Here is a 15,691-nt window from a genome sequence, read left to right on the forward strand (position 1 = left end):
CAAATAGCATGCCATAAGCCTTGGACCAAAAACAACGCTTGCATTGCTTTCCTTTTTTTTTCAAATCTGAAAATGATACAAAGACCCTCTATGAACAGATTTTATAGTGCACATTAAGAACACATGTAGGACATGGCCTGAGTGTCGACCATAGACTGTATAAAAATATGGACGTAGTGTCCGTGACGTCACCCGTAGACTACTGAAGAGAGTTTTTGAAGCCTAAAGTGTGTAGAGCGGGCCTTCGCCATCTTGGCAGCGCGTCACCGCGCAACTCTCCCGGACAATCAAAAATGTGCAAAAAGGCGGGAGCTAGTTGCTGTAGCCACGCCCACCTAGCGCGACGGCAGTGTCAGCAGCGGCAATCTCCCTGTCACTCAAGTGGCCACGCCCTTAATTATGCAGAACTTTAAGTCTTAATATAATTTAAACGGATGAGTTATAAAAAAATTCACCCCCCTCACAGTTGTCATGAAGGGCAAAATTAGCTATTTAGACCAAAATAATTTTTTGAACCAGGCTGTAAACATGTTTTTTTTCCTGCTGTAAAGTTGGGCATTTTAACATGGGGAGTCTATGGAACTGACTCCCTTTTGCAGCCAGCCTCAAGCGGCCAGTCGATGAATTGCAGTTTTAGTCACTTCCTTATTGGCCTCACGAGAGAGAGCGGGATGTTGGCGCTCGGTGTCGACCCAGCACTACTTCACTCCCAGCTGCCATCTTTTGAGTTAAGAGCTGTGAGAGGAATGTCCTTCAACCCCCTACCTCTTGTGCATCTCGCTACTCCTCCAAAAAAATGGATGGCTGTGCTTATGCGAAACACTCTCCATTAGATCTCTGTGCTGGAATGTCATTCTTTTTTTCTTTTTTTCTTTTTCACGGGTCAACTTTACACAAGATGTCTTATGTGCCTTATTGCCCTGGTCAGGTGCCCGCAGAGCGTGTAGATGAAACACTTTCTGATGAAGACCTGCACAGAGCAAATTAAGTTAGTCATGGCTGAGACACGGTGTGGAATGTGCAATCCAGGAGGAGCGAGGTACAGACAGACTCTGGCAGAGGGCAGGAATACCAGTCTTTCATTGGAAAGGGAAGCTACTGATAGTGGAAGTTGGGGTTTGATTTTGGAGGAATTTGGGTCTTTTATTTGTATTTATTATTATATATATGTTTTTAGAAATACTCATTAAAAATACTGTGTGTTCAAGGGTGATATGTGTATGTATGTATACATATATATATATGTATATATATATATGTATATGTATATTTGGGTGTGTTATTTTTTATTTGTCTACTGTTCAAAAATGTTAATGGTTTCAAATTGCTTAAAATAAGTCTTAAGGCTGCATTTATTTATATTTATATTTATTTGATCAAAGTACAGTTAAAACAGTTATATTGTGAAATATTACTATTTATTTTATTTATAACAAAGGTCGTTATATTTTATTTCTATTTAAATACACTCACCTAAAGGGTTATTAGGAACTCCTGTTCAATTTCTCATTAATGCAATTATCTAATCAACCAATAACATGGCAGTTGTTTCAATGCATTAAGGGGTGTGGTCCCGCTCAAGACAATCTCCTGAACTGATTTAAAGGTGAAGGTGATTTAAGCAATTCTGAGCGTGGCATGGTTGTTGGTGCCAGACGGGCCGGTCTGAGTATTTCACAATCTGCTCAGTTACTGGGATTTTCACGCACAACCATTTCTAGGGTTTACAAAGAATGGTGTGAAAAGGGAAAAACATCCAGTATACGGCAGTCCTGTGGGTGAAAATGTTGATGCAAAAAAATGAAGGAAAAAAAAACGAATTTCGAAGGTGAAAATTAATATTCGAAAAAAGAAAATGTGGAAAAAAACGCTCACGGTAGTAGAGGCGTGGCTGTCTGCCTTGTGAGTAGACACGCTAGCGCGCCTGAGGGTTCAGGGACAGGTCAAAGGAGTCGCACTGTCTGGTACAGCATCACTGCTGAAAGATGATGTGTCTTCATGGAAGATGGCAGCAAGTGCAGAGCCCAACTCGACCGCAGAGCTGTCACATATACAAATATATATGATCCATAAATACATATGATCCAAGTACTTGCATTCTTCTTCAATATAAGACTATGTTATTTATTTATTCATATTATTATAATATATATATATATATATATATATATATATATATATATATATATATATATATATATATACACACAAACACACATTTGATTTGTGAAAAGTGGGGACATCTGTATATTCTATGGCCCTACACCAACCATACACCTAACCCTAACCCTCATTATACAGAGTTGTGTCCTGATATGTCACAAAAACACGCCCACACACATATACAGTACTGTCCAAAAGTCTTAGGCCACCAGTATTTTCACCAACAAAAGTCTGTTATTTCTATCTTTTGCTGTAGTGTGTCAGTTGGAAATATCAGTATACATTTCCAAACATTATTTTTGCCATTAAATGTAATAATCCACTGAGATTTTTATTTTCACAAGGAGTCTGACAGCAGCCAGTGCTCCACACAGAGATCTGATCTCATGATCATCTAGTCTGGACAGCATGCCAAATATGCTTAACCTTTTACTCAGTTTATTATGTAAGTGTGAACTCGTGACTACATGAACAGTTAATGCAACAGGACACAGCTGATCACTTAGAATGACCTGTGAGCCAAAACATAAATGTGTTGAACGGCTAAAAATCTACATTCTGTAGTTTTATCTCATATTCATCTTTTAATTATATTTAAAGATATATTGACTCCACAGCTGGCAAAGTAATTTTGTCATTACTGTTCCAATACTTATGGAGGGCACAGTGTGTGTGTGTGTGTGTGTAATGTATTTATTATTATTAAAAATTGTATTTATTATTATTTAAATTTGTGCTAATTTAAATTTTTGTTCCATGATATCGTCATTTCAAATCATATGAAACTCTGCTTTATCCCATTAATATTACTACGATATGGATTAGGCCTCTCTTTATAAATCGCCCTTGACCTGCATCTGAAGTTGTAGTAGTGCAAACATAAGGCTCCTACTTAATGAATGCTTTAAATTTCATCACAAAATTTAGCTATTACATCTGCTGGCCACCTTTCTGAAGTGGGTTTGCTGCACTAAGTACAGAGAAGAAGGGGTCCCTTTATGCTCTTTTACAATGTCTTGAATTTGTTTTGGGGGTGTACTAGAACATGCTCTAATTCTTGATGTTTTAAAAAACGCATAATTTTTTTTTACATACTTTACATTATTACAATACCTTTCTCCCCAACCTTGCACAAACGGATCCATTAGTTCTGGGTTTGATGAAGGCCCACATTCCTAAATGTGATGTGATAGGTTAGCTATCCCAGTGCGTTGTGATTGGCAAACAGTTTAGACTGTGTTTCAGTACTGCCCCGCCCCTTGCCAAAGCAGCAAGTTCCATCTGCTCTGGTATAGTTTAGGATGGAGTCAATATTGCTAAATCAATTTGAGCTGGATTCAGACCAAGACAATATTGAACAAGGGAATCGCACAGAACCTTTGCAAGCACGGATATTGCAAGACATATTCGAGTGGTAACGTTATTATAGTTTTTGTTGTTTTTTGGCTAAATCACCTTTTATATAAGTTGTCAACAACCGCTTCAAAAATAACTCGGTTTACTATGTACAGATAATTGCATATGTATTATTTTTATTGTTATTTAATTCTAAAATTATGACATGAATTGCCCTGAAACTGTTAAATATTTATTTATACCATACTCCAGTGTTTACCAGGCGGCATATGTATGCAAATTCATTCTCTGCCAGCAGGAGGCGCTGTTGGAGTGACAGAGATCGAGGTTTCCCCGGTAACGACTGTACACATAGCAGCGCTCCGCTCAAAAAACAATGCTTTATCAGACATTACATGCAAGATTAAATGAAAATGACATTGAATTTTATGAAGACAATCGGTTTTCTTCAGAAGTGATATAAAAACACCTACACTCAATATATGAGAAACACTGTAGTATCATAATTGAAGTGAAAATTCTGCAGATTACATAATTTTCCAGTATTGTACTGTCAGCAGTTTATTATATAATGCTTTCATAATTGTAGCATACATATTTACTTATATAATTAATCATGTGCTTGTGTAATAACTTACGAAATCTTGAGGCTACAGCAGCACTTCTTCATTGTCCTCTTGACTGATGCACTAAACCAAGCATTCTAACCACGACCTAGTCCCTCCCCACCCCCCAACCATTGCAATTAACATAGGCGGGTATTATTTTAACAAAGTTCTAATGGGCTGCTTTGTGATATCACAAAACCCCGGGAAACAAACACTGTAGTCCAAACGAGCCGTTTTTTTTTTTTTACGAAATATCTCCCTCTGGAGTGGACTTTGAGATTTCCGAGTTTGAAGATCATTTTTATGCCCAGACATACACACTTCACACTGAATAAAATGTAAAAAGTGGAAAAGCATAACGGGACATAATAGAATGTTGTTTTTCAATGGTAATTTCATATCAACAACTTGCATAACTTACTTATTATCTGGTGCTACAAAATCTGATGTGATCTCAGTAGATTGTAGGGCTGTCAAAATTGCTCAAAAATGACGTTCGAATATTCCCTCTAAAAAATACACGAATATTCGAACTATTCGAACATCTGGTGGCGCATGTTGTCAATGACGCACATTACGTCAATAACAGGCAAAAATAATACAAAGAGACATAACTACTTGTATAGATAGTCTATTTAAGTTTAAACATATATGACAAGGTATTACCTACACAAAAACAAGGAAATCAACTAATGGCCAAGACTGCAGACCTTAATGGTTTAAATGAACAAACACATTTTTGTGCAAGCAAATTAAGGTCAAGACTGTTGTCCCAATATAGCAGGCTTCATTCAGTGATTGAAACAAATATTATTAATAATAATTGAAGTTTTACAGCATATAGAACTGGCATTGAATGCTCCGAGCAAGCTGTGCTGTGGTAAACATGGAACTTTTCCTTGACATGAAACGATAAATAATAAAACCTCGCTTCCATTGCTTGACAGAACTCCCCGAAGCCTGCCCCATCCGCGATACTGATCGGTCTCATGTCCTTACAAATGAATGAAATTATTTTATCCGTTATGGCCTCTTGTCATGTTGCAGACAAAGTGCTTGCGGCGGGCGATGCAAAGTAACGTTAAGTGTCAAGACGTGACTGTTTAGCTGGAGTTCCACACATTATGCCATGCTCATTTGTCTGCAAAGCAGACAACCACGCCTCTACTACCGCGGGCCTTTTTTTCCACATTTTTTTTATTCGAATATTAATTTTCACCTTCGAAATTCGTTTTTTTTAAACTATTTGAATACATATTCGAATTTAGAATATTCGTTGACAGCCCTAGTAGATTGTCAGCCTGACATCATTACATTTTGAACATCTCCTAACATTTGTAAAAGCCAACAGTTGTCTTGTGAAAAGACACAAATTGCAGATGCGGTTGAAATGTGTGTAGACTGTTGTGTGATGAGTGACCATTTATAGCTTTGTTTTTATTCTTTGTCGTCTGAGGGGAGAGAAGGAGGAGCTATCTAATGTACTCATGCCCTGCATTCCGAGACTCTGTGAGCTGTTTGTCTGAGCAGTAAAATGGAATTAGCCCGCTCTGTCCTGCCAAAGAGCACACACTAGGATGTGTGACTGGCATGTTTGCCTATAGCACAGTTTCCCAAATGAGGGTTCATGAGGGGACTGCTGGCGATTCATGTACTGATGAAAAGCTAATGATTAATTAAATCAAATGTAACATTAAAATAAAGAAAAGAAGCTGCACCGCTAATTGAATTAAAACTGGAATAAGAAATATCTGATCAAATCACCATTATCAAGTCAAAGCCTGCAATTCCATTAAAGAAGTATAGTCTGTTGTACTGCGTGTTTCACAGTGAAGAGCGGCACTGTGTTCGTTTACACGTGTACAGCTCATAATAGCTTGTTTTCAGAGTGGCTTGGACATTTTAGTATCTAGTAAAGATTATTTATAAAGTATATTTTAGTATTTAGTATTTTTTTATATAGATGTTTTTTTTAATCATGTATATATAGTATTTAAGAATTTTTATTTATTAGTTTTCATTATTTTATTACATCAACATAATCTAAAGAAAAATGAGACTAAACAAATGCTGAACTAAGTGCATAGAATTTATAATAATCCTGGTTCACAATAAGTGCTGATTCTCACAAACTCTATCTGTGCAAGTGCTGTGAGTTTAACACGCATTTGGGAATGCAATGTGTGCTAGGTTAATTCACATCATTTTTAGCAACATTTTTGTTGGCATAAGTTTAAAGCATTTCACCAATATAACAAATGCTTTTTTGGACATGTTCTGAAACGTATGGCTAAATAAATCATTTAGAAATATGGGCTGCATAATAATAAAATAAAACAAATAAAACACGGACTAAAACATATTGGATATTTTATCTGTTCACTTGCACATCATGTGTCCATTAACAAGCATCAGAAAATTGTAAACATGTTATTATGTCATTAAAATATTCTTTTTAAATTCTTAATTGGTTCAACTGGAAAGAAGTTTTGGAATATGGCATATGCTTGTGTTTCTTTTGTCCTAGTCCATATATCCTTTCCTTGCTCAAACTTTGGTCCCCCTCTGTGTCCCCATCGTTGGGTCCACACAGCTAATGCGGCACCCTGTAGAGGTCATTTTTGTCTCGCCCCTGTGAAACATAAGCAGCCACGTGTAATTGAAGTGGTGGCCTTTAACACAGTTTTTGATGGCATGCAATAAGAAGCTGGCTTTTCCTTCAGCTTCCCAGCTAAGGTCGCAGCCCAGGGAATTCTCTGCTCCCTCTGTATTTTTTCAGGCTCCCCTTTCACAACCAATACATTTGGATAATTGTCATGCAGGCCCAAGTTTCTTCTATTGAGCTCTCATAAAAGTCTTTATAACCAGTGGAAGTATGTTGTGCTTTAAAAACTCCTTGAGGTTCTTGGCTCATTAGCTTGCGAAAACAACACTTTCTGAACATGTCCTTTTCATAGCTTTTCAGCACTCTGATTTCCAGATTATACTGCAACATTTCGTCTCTCAATTCATTTACACAGAGAAGACAGGTGCTGTTTAAAATGAACATGATCTGGGTTAATTTGGAGGGACAGACCATGCTTTGTTTCTAGTGAACCTGTGGCCATATATAAGGTGAGATGGAGGTTTACGCTCCTCAGAACTGACAGCTTTAAATGTTTCTGGATTACGTCCCATTGAGGTCTGGTTCTTTGACCAGTATTATTCATTTCCATTCAAAGACTCTTTATACTTTGACAACTATATAGCCTACTGTATATCGGCCCAGTCTATACATGGCAAAAAAAGAAAAATCTTCTTAACCCTTTTTGTCTTGATGTTGTCCAGTAAAAAATAAAACATAAATAAGAAGAAAATTAGAAAATGAGTCTTGTTTATTGTTTATTACCTCATTGACCTCATTACATAATTTCTATATAATTTTTAAATGATGTTTTTCTTATTTATCTTCTTCTTTTTTATTTTTATACATAAAACCCTATTTGTGTGTGTCTGATTTATACAAATCTGGTATTGTGCACTTTATTATAAAATATCTTTAGATTGTTTTAAGAAGAAATGGCAAAGGGAACTTAAAGACTTTAAAGAATCTGCTGACTGGTGGACATGGCAACATTATCCGCTCAGCACTTCTGGTCCTGAGATTCCCAAGAAAGTGTGTCTCCGTTGGGGCCGTGGCAAGAGCAGTGGTAGAATGGGAGAGCCAGCCCTTCATTAGATAAACCACTTATTCAATTACTGCTCCAGTTTGTGGGATCCTATGCCATTCACAACATGTTTTTCCTCTAATCTGGAAGCTGGATACATAATGAAGCTGTTTTGTACTGTATCTGTTTTTCTATTGATTGTATGTAATTATATGGAAAAAAGCCTTGTGCAACCATGAATTACATTAGTATTTATAAGAAACCTATACTAGAACATGCATAGTTTATTCATTTTTTTGGCTCTGCAATGTGAAAGCAATGTTTCCGTTAGAGACTTTTCAATAGTGTGATATCAAATATAAAATTAAACTAGATCTGTAGGGAAAATGCATATTAATGTAAATGTAAGTTTACAGAATTGTCCTTAAATCCTAAAAACAGCCATTTGTTTTTATTTTTTTATTTTTTTTTATTTTGCAAAAGTCCACTGTGTAAAGGTGGTTGGTTGCCAGGTTGTTGCCATATGATTGCTAAGGTGTTATGATATTCTGGTTTAGATATGCCTCTCCATATCTAAAATATGAATAAATTCATATTTATAATAAATTATGGTTCTTCCCATTTATTTTTACTGTATTGGCACTCGTGATTAACAGAATACATTACAGAGGTCTTGAAGGTCTTGTCTATGTCTGATGTAAATACAAGCAGCCCACTGCCTTAGGGCAGTGTTAACTGTCATGCTTTTGCAATTGGTAACAATTGACCTATTGACAGCAGAGGAAATGGCTGTTCTTTACCTGTCTGAATAGAGTAGCGTCTGTAAGTAGAATATTCCCATCACTTTCACTTGTCGCTCCAGGCAATGACAGAAACACAATGAGAGGCTCTTACAGTTGAGACAGCAGCAAAGAGATGTTACTATTATATTTATATGCATTCTTTCTTACACTACATATTTACAGCACTTGCATTCCTTTGTCCGACGTTGTCGTTAGGGTTGGATGTAAACCTCTAAACTTATGTTATTAACTTGGCCTAAACCACTTAGCGTGTTTTGTGGATACATTTTAACCTTTACCAGTGCTCTTTTTTATATTTCATCTATTTATTTATCATTTAATATAATAACAAACAAATACTTTGATGACTACTGTGAAGCATTTGCATTGTGAATTGTGATTAGTCTGGTTGTCCTTGCATGTATTTATATGCTGTAAATCTATTTATATTTTCACTTCCAACACTTCTGGAAATGCACATGTAATCACATTTAATCTTTTGCATGTTATATTCCTAGTATTTATGTAAACTGTAAATGAAGGATCATTGTTATGCAGGAAAATCAGAAAAGCACTCTGACTTTGGTCATGCCTTAAAATTCCTGATTTGTTGTGGATTTAGTATCACATAAATGTGGTCTTAGGACAATACTGATGCCTTTCTTCTTTGGTGTTTGTGTGTAACTGTACTTGGCGATTACCATTGACTGATTATACATTGAGTTGGTGAATTGGTGAATGTTATAAGACACTGATGCCGCGAAGTCAAAATGACCTTGAATATAGGTTTGTTTTACAAAAGAAATAGGAAATATGAAATAATTCTAAAAGATGCAATTACAGTTTTTGTTGTCACTTTCCAAAAACTGGTTAGATTATAGTGTAGTTTGCATTCTAAGTGTTTTTTTTTTTTGTTTTTTTTTTATCCACATAGGTCATAAACCTTCATAACAAACAACAGTCTCATATATATATATATATATATATATATATATATATATATATATATATATATATATGAAGTTTTGACCATTTTCAGCCTGATCTGATTAACGTCATTATGGTGGTCTTTTTTGCTGTTGGCTCTGAAAACCTCATGGTGGCAACATGTGATATCCCACAATCCCCCTTATTGCAGCTTTCCTCGAGGGTGACCAGTACTCAATCCAGCAAATGTTTTAGGAGGTTTTTCATTTCATCCGCCTCTCACTGGATTTTTTCTGTCCATGGCCTGCATTAGTAAACAGAATCTAGAGCTCACTGAACAGAGCGTTCAGATGTTAATTGCTGGTCAGTCTTTATGAACCCGAAAATGTTCAAATCCTTTATAAGCAATGAGAAAACAATTATTATGAGTTAGTGTTGTCAAAATACCCGGTACTTCGGTACCAAGTTCGTACTGAAGAAATGAAAATGTCACGGTACCAGGTTTCTTTAAGTACCGTTGGTACCGAGTACCCGGTCAACACGGTTCTTGACGCATACAGCGCTATGATTTCCGCGAAGTAGAAAACGCGGACTGAATCTCAAAATCCAGTCATGAAAATGAAACTTACATTTTAATATGGACAGTCACGGAATTTGTCGAAGTTAGCATTAATTAATCAAATCAAATCTCTATATGGACCAGTATCTGTAAAAGTTGGTTTGTTCTGTCTCTGTGTGAATGAATGAATTAATGAATGGCAGAGACTATGTTTGTTTACTACATAGACTGAAGCGTGTGAAGCTTGCAGTAATTTCAGCATCTGCCATCTCAGTGAGGACATAAATACATAAACAACATCCCCAGAACTGTTCTGAATCACTTCACAAGCATTTTACCGTTTCATTTGAGTAAAAGTTTCAATTGAGTTTCAATTTAAAGGTATTCTCGGCAACCCATCAAAATAAAAGTTCATTTTTACATAAAGGCATTGTACTATAAATATTAAAGGTGCTCTAAGTGATGTCACACATTTTTTAGGCCAAAACATTTTTTGTCACATCCAGCAAACATCTCCTCACTATCCGCTAGCTGCTTGTCCCCTGAACACACTGTAAAAAAACGGGGTCTCTCTAGACACCACAGGCTCCACAAACAACAAGAAAAACAAACTGGGCTCACCCGCACCACAAAACATAACAAACTGTTCCAGCCAATAACCGACAAGAAAGATTTGGTGGTGGGGTTTGGGGGGTTAGTGCACGGATGAGGAGGAGGGAGGGTCTAGCTAGCCTCTGTTTTGTTTGACAACAATTTGAATGTCAACAAGAAGTTACGACTCCCGGCATCACTAGAGCACCTTTAATATTATTTAGTAGAATGTATGTGATACTGCTACTACTTTTGAAATTTTTTTATAAAACTTTATTTTTTAAAGAAATAAATCGCACAATAGTTCTTCCATGTTTTTTTCACAAATTTTAATAGCAAATCCCCTTTATTTACCAAAAATAAAATGTTTAAATTTCATTAATTAAAAGACAAATTAAATTTGGGTGAAACTTGTTTACTGTTTTTCATAATTATATTACTTGTAGAAAAGCTTTAAACACAATTGTAAATAAGTATAAAGAATGGCATTGGTTTTATTTTTAGTGATAAAAAGCTTTTATTTTTATTTTTTATTAGCATATTTTTGTGTTTTGCTTTGGTACCGAAATTGGTACCGAGAACCATGGATTTTCACTGGTATCGGTACCGAATACTGAAATTTTGGTACCGTGACAACACTATTATGAGAAATGGTAAGGTTGTGTTCTAGTTGTTAAGGGTCTGTAAATGCAAGTGAAGTTCCATCTCAATTGTGTCACCTTAGGAAAATCTTAGTATGCATAGAAGTCCAATGGCAGCTGTTGGAGTCTATACCATACACATCATAACTGGAATATGTTTACATTCCTTGTTCTACATTTTGTGCCAGCCATGAGCCATCCTTCAAGATGATGTAAATCCACTGTAATTACTCCTATTTTAACATGATCAAACTCACAACATCCTTTATATAAAAAGTGATGTTCATATATGACATGTTTAGAGTGTAGCAGAAACAGATTATGTTATGTTCATTAAATATTTAGAAAGGTTCTTTGAGTAACTTCGCCTCAAAGAACTGACTTTTAGAAATGTGATCTTAATATATGTTTTACACATTTGATTTTATTCATTTGTGGCACGTTTGATGTGAAGTAAAATATTACTTCAATACAGCTTAATACAAAATATGAAGGTCAAAAAACTGTCGACCAGTACAGACTCATAAACTAAGCAAAGTGATGGTTCACCAAAACTTTTAATTCTGTAATCACGTAGTCTCAAACACAAATTAAGTTATTTTTTATATTAATCATATTTGAGATTATCCAGTTTTTTTTTTCTGTCATATAAAGTGATTTTTTTATTTTTAGTTTGATTAAACTGCTCAGTTCATATTTATTACTTTTACAATTTCTTAATACAATTTTTGAAGCTTTGAAATGTTTACTAAATAGCCTTTTTAATGTATGGACAGAAATGTATCAGATAACATAAAAAAATATTGTAATTTGTGTTCCAAAGATGAACAGAAGTCTTATGATTTGGATAGACATGTAAACTAACCTTTTAATGGACTTACAGTTAGCATAATTGTATTGGAGGGTTTAAAAGTAGAAATGTGAAGCACACATTTATTTTAAAGCACTTATGTAAATATTGTTATTATTTGATCTCTAGATTTATCCAAATCAGCCTTTTGAGGTGGGACTTATTTTCTTGTAGGATATGGTTTTGCGTTCCTGTGAGTGTTTTGCTTTGATTAAAAGTGTCTTTTGTTTAATTACGTCTCATTTTTTCATTTTAAAAAGCCACATTAGAAGTTGTGGGTAGAGCTTATTGTATATGACCTACAGTATTCTGTTAATTTCCAAGACTCTGGAGCTGTTAGTTTGGGGTATATTAACAGTACGTTTCCGGGAATTAGTGGTAAAAAAGAAAAGACGACGATTAACAATAAAACAGCCCTCTGTAGGAGGAAGTGAAGGTAGGGTGAGGGTTATCTTACTCTATCATAACCTGCTTCCTGAAGGTGAATACATTGGCACTCGTGAGCTCAGATCTGCTCAAGAAATTATAGTTAAACACATTCTTGCACTCCAAATCATGTCCTGTGCTCCCTACATGAGGCCAACCAAAATATTATGCCTCTGCTTCTTTCGCCCTAAAGGACCCTATTTAGGTGGCTCAAGGAGAGATATTGATTCTTAAGGGAAAGCTTTCTTTACGCAAATCGCTGTGGAAAGGCTTTTTGGCAGAGGGCTGGAGTTGAAAGAGAGTATATGATGGAATGCTACTTGAGTTGGCCTCTTATGGCATCTTTTTTTTTTCTGTCATTAGTCAACATTCCAGACATGCACGTTGGGATACCTTAAGCCAGCTAGCCGTAAAAGGGAAGGAGGGATATGGAAGACTGCAGCTCGCTGAGAGTTCCTGGTGCACAGGCAAAAAAGAGGCTGGCCTCTGCATTGTATAGTGCTGCACTCGGCTGCGACAGAAGGGAATGCGTTTATGTTGAATGGAGAAAACAGATTGCCTTTTAAAGGGTTTGACCTGCCGTTCCCCTCGTTCAGCTCACAATTACACTCACACACCCAATATTTACACAGACGCACAGGCTTTTTAAAGTCACTGCTGTTTAAGTATTGCTGTGTGTATTGTTGGGCATTGGAATGTATTTATTTATTCATACACCGTAAATAATGTTACTCCTTGTTGCCATTTCTCTTTTTTGGAGGGCTAAAAAAAATGCTTTCCTGACCCTCTCTCTTTTTTTTTTTTGACTTGTGTGGGAGTTGTTGCATTCATCTCAGCCTTTTTTGAGCCAAAGGGAGAAGAATTGGAAGGCAAACCGAGCACTGCTTGTGAAAGTTCAGGGCCTTCGTTTTCTTCCACACAGCTCTGATCTGTGAAACGTGTTGTGCTGTCGACCTGCAAGGAGAACAGGCCTCGGGACTGACCCACGAACAGAAGGCCCATAGTGGGAAGACCATAAATCTGCTCAGTGTGGATCTATGGCTCTCCAAAACGAGAATGAGATTTCAGTCTGTGAAACGGCTCACCAGGAAGGTTTTACTCTGATGAGAAAGCCATTCAAAATGGAGCGGGAGAACAGGACTCCAGCGAGTTCCTTCCTGCGACTAATTACTTTTTCACACTTTCAAACATCATCCATCAACATCAGCTACCCACTGCTGTCTTTGGGACACAGTAGTGTGTTGTAGTCAGGCTAACTCGATACCTGTGCCAGGGACTCCTTCACACTCCCACTGGGCACTGTGACATATCAGAGCAGTGTGAAACCAGCCATGAGAAAAAGGCCTCTTCAATTCGACATCAGAGAGTTTTGCTGTTACAGTTCATGAACAATTGATATCTATCAGCATTTAAAAGATTTTAAAGTATTTATATGCTGTTCTTTTCTGAATGATAAAAGTAGATTGTGATTGTAGATGGCATGGAGCTCCATATAAGGACATAAAATAGTGCACTTGTGCGCTATATTACAAGTAATACTGATAATCTTCCCAATGCTATAGCTCTGAAATCTGAAAATTGTGCTTAAGAATCATTTTTATGGCTTACGACCTTAAACGTTTGGTTTTCTGTGATGTATTCTATGTTATTGTTGTTGCAATCTTTGTTGTTGCTTGTTAACCTAGATTGGCTGAAATAGTCTTGAAAGCTCCTTTAAAAGTTGGTTGAAACCCAGTATGGAGTAATGTTTTGTGTTGTATGCCACACTGTTGAACTGTTTTCTTTAAAAACATTTTTGTGAAGAAAACCTTTTAATGAACTATATAATATATATATAGCTAAAAATGTATTATTCTTTGGTGGAATGCAGAAAAATGCTTTATGTATTGCCCTGAATAGTTCTCTAATATCAAATCCACCTACCCTGTGACGGACATCATGATGTTTGAATATATATTGGAATCAAACAATTGCGAATCTTTTAAATGAATTTGATGAAAAGACTAAAAGCAATCAGTTCTTAAAATTATTTTAATTTTAATTATGTTTTTTTTTTGCTTTTTTCAATCTATGGACTCTCCTTGCACACATTATTTTGGCAAAGGTTCTACACCAGATGCAACCCTCCATTGGGATGGTACTTTGTCATTACAGCAGATACATCTGAAACCTGTTAGCCTACATTTTACATAGCTGTGTAGTAATGCCTATTTTTCAATAAACTAGTCATGTTGAATGCAAGCAAAAACATTATTCATGACAAATAAAATTAGACTAGCATCATTACAAAACTTAAAGTTTTTTTAACAGTTGAGCTAAAAAAGACTTAAAACCAGTAATACGTTATAAATCGGATTGTCTCTGCCATGTTTGAGTTTTTCATCTATTTTATTTCTGCCATAATAAAATAGTGATGATATAAGCAGAGTTGCACACCAGTGATCACTTGATGTTACTTATGTGGTGAGTTGAGACCTTATACACCCTTCAGTTGCATCACCTCTACACCATACCCACTGATTTTGATCTGTTTCTCAAATTAACCTGACATATGGCTTCAGACAACTTAAGTTTTTTTTTTTTTTTTTTTTGTCATTCGGAGGATCTCTTTCATCAGATTGAGGATGTAATTGTTGAGATGGATTTGGAAATGATTAAGTGTTGGACAGACATCTCACAGTGAGACTCTTCCTCTTCACTTATCTGAGTGATGGCTGCAATTACAGGCATTGTGTTCTAAAACGTAACATCCTTCATGTGTATGACTGCATGTGGAACTCTGTTTCTCAAATTATTCACCACAAGATCTTCTTAAGCCCAGTTTTGTGGCAGCTAAATGGATCCAATCTGGCATTAGCCTTACATAAACCACTATTAGCTTGACTCACACAGCATTGAGAGGAATGAGCACGGACAGTATTTGACCGTTCTAACCTAAGGAGCAACCAAATGAGGAGCACATAAACAATGCAGTCCAGTAGCAGAGTACGCCAGCAAGACATGGCTGGCTGACAGGGGACTGCGGTTACAGTTTCCCCACAGACATAAACAGTGACACTATCAATTTCCTGCATTGGGTCTTTTAAGGAGAGCAAGCAGAGCTGTTGAGAAATTGCGACTGACTTTTTATTCTTATTTTTT

General features: G+C 36.2%; 1 protein-coding gene across 1 annotated transcript in view; it reads left to right on the forward strand.

Moving 5' to 3' along the window:
• The window catches only part of LOC132114010 (fibroblast growth factor receptor-like 1), an 80,418-nt gene that overhangs the window by 16,747 nt on the left and 47,980 nt on the right, over window positions 1–15,691 (forward strand). The gene's annotated exons all lie outside the window — the stretch shown is intronic.

This window comes from Carassius carassius, chromosome 33 (assembly GCF_963082965.1).
Source record: "Carassius carassius chromosome 33, fCarCar2.1, whole genome shotgun sequence".
Classification (NCBI taxonomy): domain Eukaryota; kingdom Metazoa; phylum Chordata; class Actinopteri; order Cypriniformes; family Cyprinidae; genus Carassius; species Carassius carassius.